Genomic DNA, 9,858 nt, shown 5'->3' on the forward strand with positions numbered 1-9,858 from the left:
GAGCAAATATGACCCAGGTGCTATCGAAACATTAGAGCAACAGATTCGTTCCTTGAATGCCAAGCTCCCGAAGCAGGCACAAGCCACAACTACAAAGGGGATCAAATCCATCCTTCATGAGTAGACTCTGCTTTGCAAAGAGCAGCAGGTCTCCCGCAGATCTGCTTTGAAGAGTTGATCTTGGGATCTATGAGACCATCACCATCTAACTGGTTCTCCTTTTGGTAGTCATTGAGATGTCAAAGGAAGAGATTCACTCCAAACTTTACTTTAACAAGCTTCTTCCTCAGGAAGGTGGAACTGGTTGGCTTATACCCTCAAGGTAAGGCATACAAGTGGTATAAGAATTAGGTCTAAGGCAAACATTAGGTGGATTGGGAGGAGTTTGTGGATGAAGTGAAGTAAAAGGTTTCAAGAGACTGAGGCACTGGATTTGATGGAGCAACTTTCTCACCTCAAGAAAACTCCTATTATATTTGAAATTGCAAAAACCAATATAAAGAAGGTACATCCCACCATCACTAAATCTTACTAGCTTTCTTCCGAATTGAAACTAGAATTGAGGTCTTCTGTAAGATCCAATCACCCCTGTGATTTCTAGGCTGCCATTAGGCAAGCCAAAAAGGCACTTTGACTTGATATTTGGGGTGGATTAAGATGTCATACCCTTGTTACCTTTTATTTTGATAGGAACAAACTGCTTATTAAAAAGGATCATAAGCAGATGGAACTCAAGGGTATATGACAGAAGAGGTCACTCTCAAACTGATTACTCTCAAGTCAGTAAACCAATTGGTGGTTAAGGGGTGGAAAGACATCTGGGTTATTTCTCATGTTAGTTATTAAGACCCCTAATCCAGACATATCTCCTACCAAAAATCATATACAACCTCTATTAGGTCAGTACTAACATCTTTTTCAACCGCTAAAATACCTACCTCCATTCAAATCTCATTATCATGCATCAATCCATATGCCTCCTATGTTCATCTAGTAAAAAAGAAGGATGACTCTTGGCGGTTCTGTTAGACTACATGGAACTCACAAGGCAACAATTAAAGATAAACAGTCCACTACCATTACCATTGATACAAGAGCTCATTAATGAACTAAAAAGAGCAGTGATCTTCAAAATTAACTTAAGGGCAAGTCTAGTTAGGCCATTTTTGCTTACTAATGCCCCCCACCCACTTTTCAATAAATCATGAACATTGTGTTTCAGACCTATCTTAGAAATTTCATATGACCAATTGGCCACTTATTGTAAATCAACTAGCGTTTGAGTTTACTATGACCAATTGGCCACTTATTGACCCTCTTAACGGTGGTTGTACAACATGTAATTGTGACCGGTAAATCCGAAGTCAACAGGCCACATTAACATTTTTCATCTTACCATTTAAAAAAGTTGGACCCACTCCTTAACTTGGATTGCTGTAGCTAACTGGTTTACAATGTCTGGCAATGTAGCTCTAAGCTGATCGGATGTCATCTTTCTGAACCCTACAGAATGTTGGGCTTTTCTGATCCATGAGGAGCCCAATTAGGGTTAGGCCCTAGGAGTATATAAGGGTAAGTTTAAGGGAGTTTTGGAGACCTAATTTTCGGCCACCACAAAAGAAAAGAGAAAGTGAAAGTCCATTCTTCTTCCATTTCGCCCAGCCACACGAAATTGCCTATAGCCGGAGATTGAACCGTTGGATCATCGTGAAATTTGGACAGGAGCTTCCTAACACCTGTTCGCTTGTTTTTACCGGAGAGATCGTCGTTCGGATGCTTGGAAGACCAGTTCGTACCAGGGGAAGATTGAGACAGATTTGTGATTTCTTTGATGTTCTTCTTTTCTTTTGTGTTGTGATTGATTCCATACTTCTTGAGGGAAAATTCCAAGAGTGTATATTGATTGTGTATGCCTCTAGTGTTATCTAGAGATGAACTTGTGTATTGCCCATTACTATTTGATATAGTGGAAGGTTTAAGCGGACTACGGTCCCCGTGGTTTTTTACTCCTTGCATTGAGGGGGTTTTCCACGTAAAAATCGTGCTTGTTCTTTGTGCTTGTGTGGCTGCCATTTTACTATCGTTGTTGCTTCGTTGTGTTTGGTTGTTGCTCTACTAATTAGTTTCCTCATAGATTCATTCAAGTTGGGAAAGGATTAGTAACGAAGGTTAATTCCGCATTATTGTTGTTACCGTTGTTAGTCCGTTTTTCCCATCAGATTGGTATCAGAGCTTGACTATTGTTGTTGTTGGATTTGTTTGAATGATGGAGGCTAATACAAGTAGAATGGTGAATTTAAATGGTTCAAATTACCATGTCTGGAAAGGGAAAATGGAGGACCTTCTTTATGTGAAGGATTATTATTTGTCAGTGTTCAGTAAAGATAGGCCTGAGGGTAAGTCGGAGTCTGAGTGGACTATTTTGCATTGTCAGGTCTGTGGTTATAGCAGACAGTGGGTGGATGATAATGTTTTGAATCATATTAGTGGAGAAGCAAATGCACAGGAGTTGTGGAACAAGCTTGAGCAGTTGTATGCTAGAAAGACAGGGAATAACAAGTTGTTCTTGATAAAGCAGATGATGAATTTGAAGTACCGAGATGGGGCTCCTTTGTCAGATCACTTGAATGCCTTTCAGGGAATCATAAATTAGCTTTCTGGAATGGGGATCAAGTTTGAAGAGGAGGTACAGGCTTTATGGCTCCTTGATACATTACCGAACTCTTGGGAGACGTTTAGAATGTCATTGTCTAACTCTGCACCAGATGGGATTATTTCCATGGAATTGGCTAAGGGAAACATGTTGAATGAAAAGATTAGAAGAAAGTCACAAGGTTCCTCTTCACAGTCAGAGGTCTTACTCACAGAGAGGCAGGGGAGAAGTCAGAGCAGAGGTCCGAGTAATAGAGGGAAACATCGCAGCAGTTCTAGGGGTAAGTTTGCCAATGTTGAGTGCTACCATGTTGGTCCCTTGTAAGGTTGCAAGTATAGTTCCAAGGGGGGGTTAGGAACTATTTAAACTTTTTCGCAATTAGGGCAGACTTCTTTTTCTAAGGAAAAAGGTTTTAACAGCGGCGCTGAGTAAACAGCAAGATACTGGCTTAGTCAACTGGTGACTAGGTCAGTTTCTTAGCTTGAGTCAGGAGATAGCACTTAGAGTCTATTCCTGAGCTCAGACGTTCAACGCGCACAACTCAACTTGACCTCTTTACTTGGTCAGTTTTTGGTTATTTTAAGCAAGCAATATAAATAAGGAGTTAAATGTAAGAAATACTTCACTCAGCAAATTTATCCAGGTTCGGCTTCTTCTAAGCCTACGTCCTGTCCCCGGAACACGTTCCGAGATTTCGAATCCTCTACTGAGCTCTTTAAAGGTAGAGCCTCAAACCTTTTACAATATCAGCAACTGAGTATGACAAGAGTACCTTCCTCTATACCTTTACTCAATCCTAATCTCTCGCTGAGTACTAAAACCGAGTACTCAGCCTCTCCTTTCTATCTCTAGAAATGATAAGTGTTTTGTCATATACAAAGATTTGCTAAGGCACTTTAGACGATTGAAACAATCACTCTAGACTTTTACACAGATATAAGAATTGTAGTGTAAGATTTTGCTTTGCTTCTTTGCTTGCAGAACTTGTAGAAATTTGGTCAGCGTAATGGCTTGATCAAGTTCTGTGTTGAGTGAAGCTTCTGATGGCACTATTTATAGAGACGTCTGGGCATCAGTCATTTCGAATTTCGAAATAACCGTTGGAGGGAAATGGCTATATGTCGTTGTCATCCTGACTTGCTCAGAGCTCTCGGCCAATCAGAATTGTGTATCTTCTGTCCTCGGTCAGCTCAGCAGACTGTCTCTCCTTTTATGGTAAAGTCAACTGGACAGCATACTGTGTCGTCTGAACTTTGCCCAAAGGGGAAATACTTTGTCTGGAAGTTTTCCTTTGCCAGCTGCTGTCTTGTACGCTTTGTCGAGACTTACTCAGCAGCTTCATCTTGAAGTTGTTCCCGAAGGTCTTCTAGATCCTTCTCATGCTGAGTTGCGTTCTGTTCAGAACGGCAACGTTTTGACAAACGCGAGCCGAGTTGTACTGAGTTGTTTGACTTGGGCCTTGGCTTCCGTATTGGGCTTGGGCCTTTTAATCCTTATGTCTTATAACAGTTTTAACTCAACATTGAACAAACACATTAGTAGAATAAATCAAAGCATTTAAACTTAGTGTGTTTAGAATATGTATTTTAAATTATACTTAAACAATTTTGTCAAATCAAAATTATGTGGAAAGGTGTTTCAACATACCATTGTGGCAAGAAGGGGCATACCAAAAGGTACTGCAGACAGCTGAAGAAAGACAACAAGAAGGGTGCTGAAAACAATCAGAAGAAAGATGACAGTGGTAATGAGAAAGTCGAGGTAAATGCTACTACTGATAATTTCCTGATTTGTGGTGATTGTGATGTTATTAATGTTGCCTATGATGATTCGAGTTGGGTTGTTGATAGTGGTGCCGCATGTCATGTTACATCACGTAGAGATTTTTACTCATCCTACACACCAGGTGATCATGGTGATGTTCATATGGGTAATAATGGAAAATCAAAGGTTGTTGGTATTAGAGAAGTCTGTTTGAAGTTTGACACTGGAATGGAGGTGGTTACCACAACAGCTTTGGTAATGGTCAATGAAAGCTCACTCGAGGTTCTTTAGTTGTGGCAAGAGGAAATAAGCACTCTAGGTTGTACATAGCACATCCAAAAATCTCCAAGAGCATTGTTAATGCAGTGGAGAATTATGATGTGGTTGACTTGTGGCATAAAAGACTTGTCCATATGAGCGAAAAGGGCATGTCTATTTTGTCAAAGAAGAAGAAGCTATCTGGGTTGGAGAATATACAATTGAAGAAATGTTCTGACTGCTTGGCTGGTAAACAGACCAAAGTTTCATTTAAGAGTCATCCTCCTCACAGGAAGGAGAAGATACTTGATCTGGTTCATTCCGATGTGTGTGGTCCTATGTCAACTAGGACAATTGGTGGTTCCCTCTATTTTGTTACATTCATCGATGATTATTCAAGGAAGATGTGGGTGTACACCTTGAAGACAAAAGATCAAGTGTTAGATGCTTTCAAGCAGTTTCAAGCATTAGTTGAGAGACAGACTGGGAAGAAGCTCAAGTTTATCCGTTCAGATAATGGAGGTGAGTATATAGGCCCCTTTGATGCTTATTGTAGAGAGCAGGGTATTCGGCACCAAAAGACTCCTCCAAAGACTCCACAGTTGAATGGCTTAGCAGAACGGACCAACATGACTCTAGTTGAGAGAGTCAGATGCATTTTGTCTCATGCAGGGTTGCCTAGATCATTTTGGGGTGAAGCTTTGAGTACTGTGGTACATGTACTAAATCTTACACCTAGTGTTCCTTTGCAATTTGATGTTCCTGACTGGGTATGGAGCGGCAAAGATGTTTCTTATGATCATTTATGTGTCTTTGGATGCAAGGCTTTTGTGCATATTCCCAAAGATGAGAGATCTAAGCTTGATGTGAAGACTAGGCAGTGTGTGTTCATTGGCTATAGACAAGATGAGTTGGGTTACAAGTTGTATGATCCAATTCAGAAGAAAATTGTGAGAAGCCGAGATGTTATCTTTGTGGAAGATCAGACTTTGAAAGATGTTGAGAAGGCAGAGTCAGTTCCTCAGCATATTGATGATCTTCTTGATAGGGTTGAGACAGCTCCTCAGCAGACAGATGGCCTTATTGACTTGGATCCAATTCCTCCTCGACATGTTGATGTAGGAGATGGTGTTCAGAATGATGACCAATAGGGTATTGATGATGTTGATGCTCTAGAACAGGAAGAGATGGATGAGATTATCCATGAGGAGTTACCAGTACCAGATGTTCCACCATTTGTTCCACTTAGATGGTCTATCAGAGATCGTCATCCTTCCACCAAGTATCTTGCAGATGAGTATGTGTTGTTGATTGATGGGGGAGAACCCGAGAGTTATGCAGAAGCTATGGAAGATGAGCACAAGAAAGAGTGGGTTGATGCCATGCAAGATGAGATGAAGTCCTTGTATGAGAATAATACTTTTGAGTTGGTGAAGTTGCCTAAGGGCAAAAGAGCTTTGAAGAATAGGTGGGTGTTCAGAAAGAAGCAAGAAGAGAACTCTTCACAGCCACGGTACAAAGCTAGATTGGTGGTTAAGGGATTCAGTCAAAAGAAAGGTATTGACTTTGATGAGATATTTTCTCCAGTTGTGAAAATGGCATCTATCAGAGTTGTTCTTGGTTTAGCAGCCAGTCTTGATTTGGAGGTTGAGCAGATGGATGTCAAGACTGCATTTCTCCATGGTGACTTAGATAAGGAGATTTACATGGAGCAGCCTGAAGGGTTTCAGGTGAAAGGAAAAGAGGGGTATGTGTGTAGACTTCATAAAAGTCTATATGGTTTGAAGCAAGCACCAAGGCAGTGGTACAAGAAGTTTGAGTCAGTTATGGGGGAGCAAGGCTACCAAAAGACTACTTCAGATCATTGTGTTTTTGTTCAGAGGTTTGGCCCTGATGACTTTGTTATTTTGTTGCTTTATGTTGATGACATGTTAATTGTTGGCAAGAATGCTGGAAGAATTACCCAGTTGAAGAAAGAGTTGAGCAAGTCTTTTGCTATGAAAGACTTGGGGCCAGCAAAACAGATTCTTAGCATTAAGATTACCCGAGATAGAGCTGCCAAGAAATTGCACATGTCACAGGAGAAGTACATTGAAAAGGTGCTTTGCAGATTCAACATGGATAAAGCTAAAGTGGTTAGTTCTCCTCTTACTACCAACTTTAAGCTCACTGGAAAAGATTGCCCTTCTATGGAGAAAGAGAAGGAAGAGATGGATAGAGTTCCATATGCCTCAGCAGTAGGAAGTTTGATGTATGCTATGGTGTGTACACGGCCTGATATAGCTCATGCAGTAGGTGTTGTTAGCCGTTATATGTCAAATCCAGGTAGGAAGCATTGGGAAGCAATTAAGTGGATATTCAGATATCTACGGGGTACTTCCAAATTGGGTCTTACATTTGGAAATGGAAAGCCAGTGCTTGTTGGGTACACGGATTCTGATATGGCAGGAGATAAGGATAACCTGAGGTCTACTTCTGGTTATTTGATGACTTTTGCAGGGGGAGCTGTGTCATGGCAATCAAGATTGCAGAAATGTGTTGCACTTTCTACAACAGAGCGTATATAGCAGCAACGGAAGCAGGTAAGGAGATTTTATGGTTGAAAAGGTTTGTGCAAGAGCTTGGCTTTAAACAGCACCGGTATGTGATTCTTTGTGATAGTCAAAGCGCGATTCATCTTGCTAGAAACTCTACTTACCATGCTCAAACAAAACATATTGATGTGAGGTATCATTGGATTAGAGATGCTCTTGAAGAAGGGATGTTTGAACTCGACAAAGTTCATACTGATGATAATGGTTTCGATATGTTGACAAAGGCTTTAGCAAGGGAGAAGCTAAAGGTGTGTTGCTCTATTGCCGGGATGGCGGATTCCTCCTCATAGTCAGAAAGGGGGAGATTTGTTGGGCTATGAGGAGCCCAATTAGGGTTAGGCCCATGCTTTAACCCTAGGAGTATATAAGGGTAAGTTTAAGGGAGTTTTGGAGACCTAATTTTCGGCCACCACAAAAGAAAAGAGAAAGTGAAAGTCCATTCTTCTTCCATTTCGCCCAGCCACACGAAATTGCCTATAGCCGGAGATTGAACCGTTGGATCATCGTGAAATTTGGACAGGAGCTTCCTAACACCTGTTCGCTTGTTTTTACCGGAGAGATCGTCGTTCGGATGCTTGGAAGACCAGTTCGTACCAGGGGCAGATTGAGACAGATTTGTGATTTCTTTGATGTTCTTCTTTTCTTTTGTGTTGTGATTGATTCCATACTTCTTGAGGGAAAATTCCAAGAGTGTATATTGATTGTGTATGCCTCTAGTGTTATCTAGAGATGAACTTGTGTATTGTCCATTACTATTTGATATAGTGGAAGGTTTAAGCGGACTACGATCCACGTGGTTTTTTACTCCTTGCATTGAGGGGGTTTTCCACGTAAAAATCGTGCTTGTTCTTTGTGCTTGTGTGGCTGCCATTTTAGTATCGTTGTTGCTTCATTGTGTTTGGTTGTTGATCTACTAATTAGTTTCCTCATAGATTTATTCAAGTTGGGAAAGGATTAGTAACGAAGGTTAATTCCGCATTATTGTTGTTACCGTTGTTAGTCCGTTTTTTCCATCACAGAAAGATCATTTTGGCCAATATCAAAAGTATAAAGAGCCTTTGTGAATTCGTCAGGTCTGGGTAGTTTTTCTTCCTCTAGGGTATTCTTCACTAAACGCACAAGGAATAGAGTTCATTAATTCGAAAAAATGGGACACTAATGAAGTTTACAGATGATTAATTCGCAGAAATGAAACCTTGATTGTAGAGATGAACAGACCTTAATTTAAATGGCTGAAATTGAGCAATATGCATATCAAGAGAAAATGGGCTAATCCCATACTCAAATATAGTCTTATTCTGCCTTCTAATAGTGGATCCACCTGTTGCAAGATTGGCTCTCTCTCTCTCTAAGCAAATGAGTTTGTCATGCTTCCTTTTCGATGAAGTAAAATAATTCATTAGATCCAAAAGCAACATCTAAAATACAAATAATAGCAGTTGAAACTCATATGTGCGGATCAATAATATTAAGATATTGCAGGAATTTTCATATGCACTGAGCAAGTGAATTTGCTCATTCACCGTTAGATATAAGCTTATTAAATCTAAGTCTCAGGATGTTTTGAATCTCCACCTTAATATTCTAATAAGACTAGATCTAACGGTGAATGAACAAATTCTACATGCTCATTAAAATGCACGTGATCAAGACTGTAAAATATTGATTGACCTTCTTCTACAAACTCTTAGGTGCCGTTTGGTTCGCATAATGAAATAGAACAGAATAGCTATTCCAAAGGATTGGAATAACAACGAATGGAATAGATATTCCTTAGGAATGACTATTCCTATATTTGGTTGGTGGTGGAATAAGATTCTCTTTTAAAATTTTAATTATTACTATAAATTATTCAAATATTTAATATATATTATTTTAAAAAATATAAAAAAATGGAAAACATGAAACACCGAAAAACGTTAAAAACACGAAAACCTGAAAAAATATGGAAAACAAGAAAACGTGAAAAAACGCAAAAAAAAATATGAAAATTGTTAAAAACATGAAAACGTGAAAACACAAAAAGTGGAAAAATCCAAAAATCACAATAAGTAAAAAATGTTAAAAACAGAAAAATATGAAAAAGTGAAAAAATATGAAAATCACGAAAAGTAAAAAAATGTTAAAACAGAAAAATATGATAAAAACGTGAAAAAAGCGAAAAACACGAAAACGTGGAGAAAACGTTAAAAACACAAAATGTTAAAAACATTTTAAATGTTAAAAAAGCAAAAAAATTGAAAAAAATGCGTTTATAACATTTGTTCAAATTTTCGTATTTTTCGCGTTATTCACTTTATCGTGTTTTTTTTTTTGCGTTGTTCACATTTTCATGTTTATCGTGTTTTTTTTTGTTTTTTGTTTTTTTACATTTTTTCGTTTTTTTTCAAGTTTTGTATTTTTTGTATTTTACCGGTTTTTCATGTTTTCCGATTTTTTGCTTTTTCATGTTTTTATTTGTGTTATTCACGTTTTTTTTTGCGTTTTTTTGTATTTTTGCGTATTCGTGTTTTTTGCATTTGTTCATGTTTTCGTGTTATTCATGTTTTTCACGTTTTCGTTTTTTTTTTGCGTTTTCTCCTTTTCGGT

Source organism: Euphorbia lathyris, chromosome 4 (genome assembly GCF_963576675.1).
Source record: "Euphorbia lathyris chromosome 4, ddEupLath1.1, whole genome shotgun sequence".
Taxonomy (NCBI): Eukaryota; Viridiplantae; Streptophyta; class Magnoliopsida; order Malpighiales; family Euphorbiaceae; genus Euphorbia; species Euphorbia lathyris.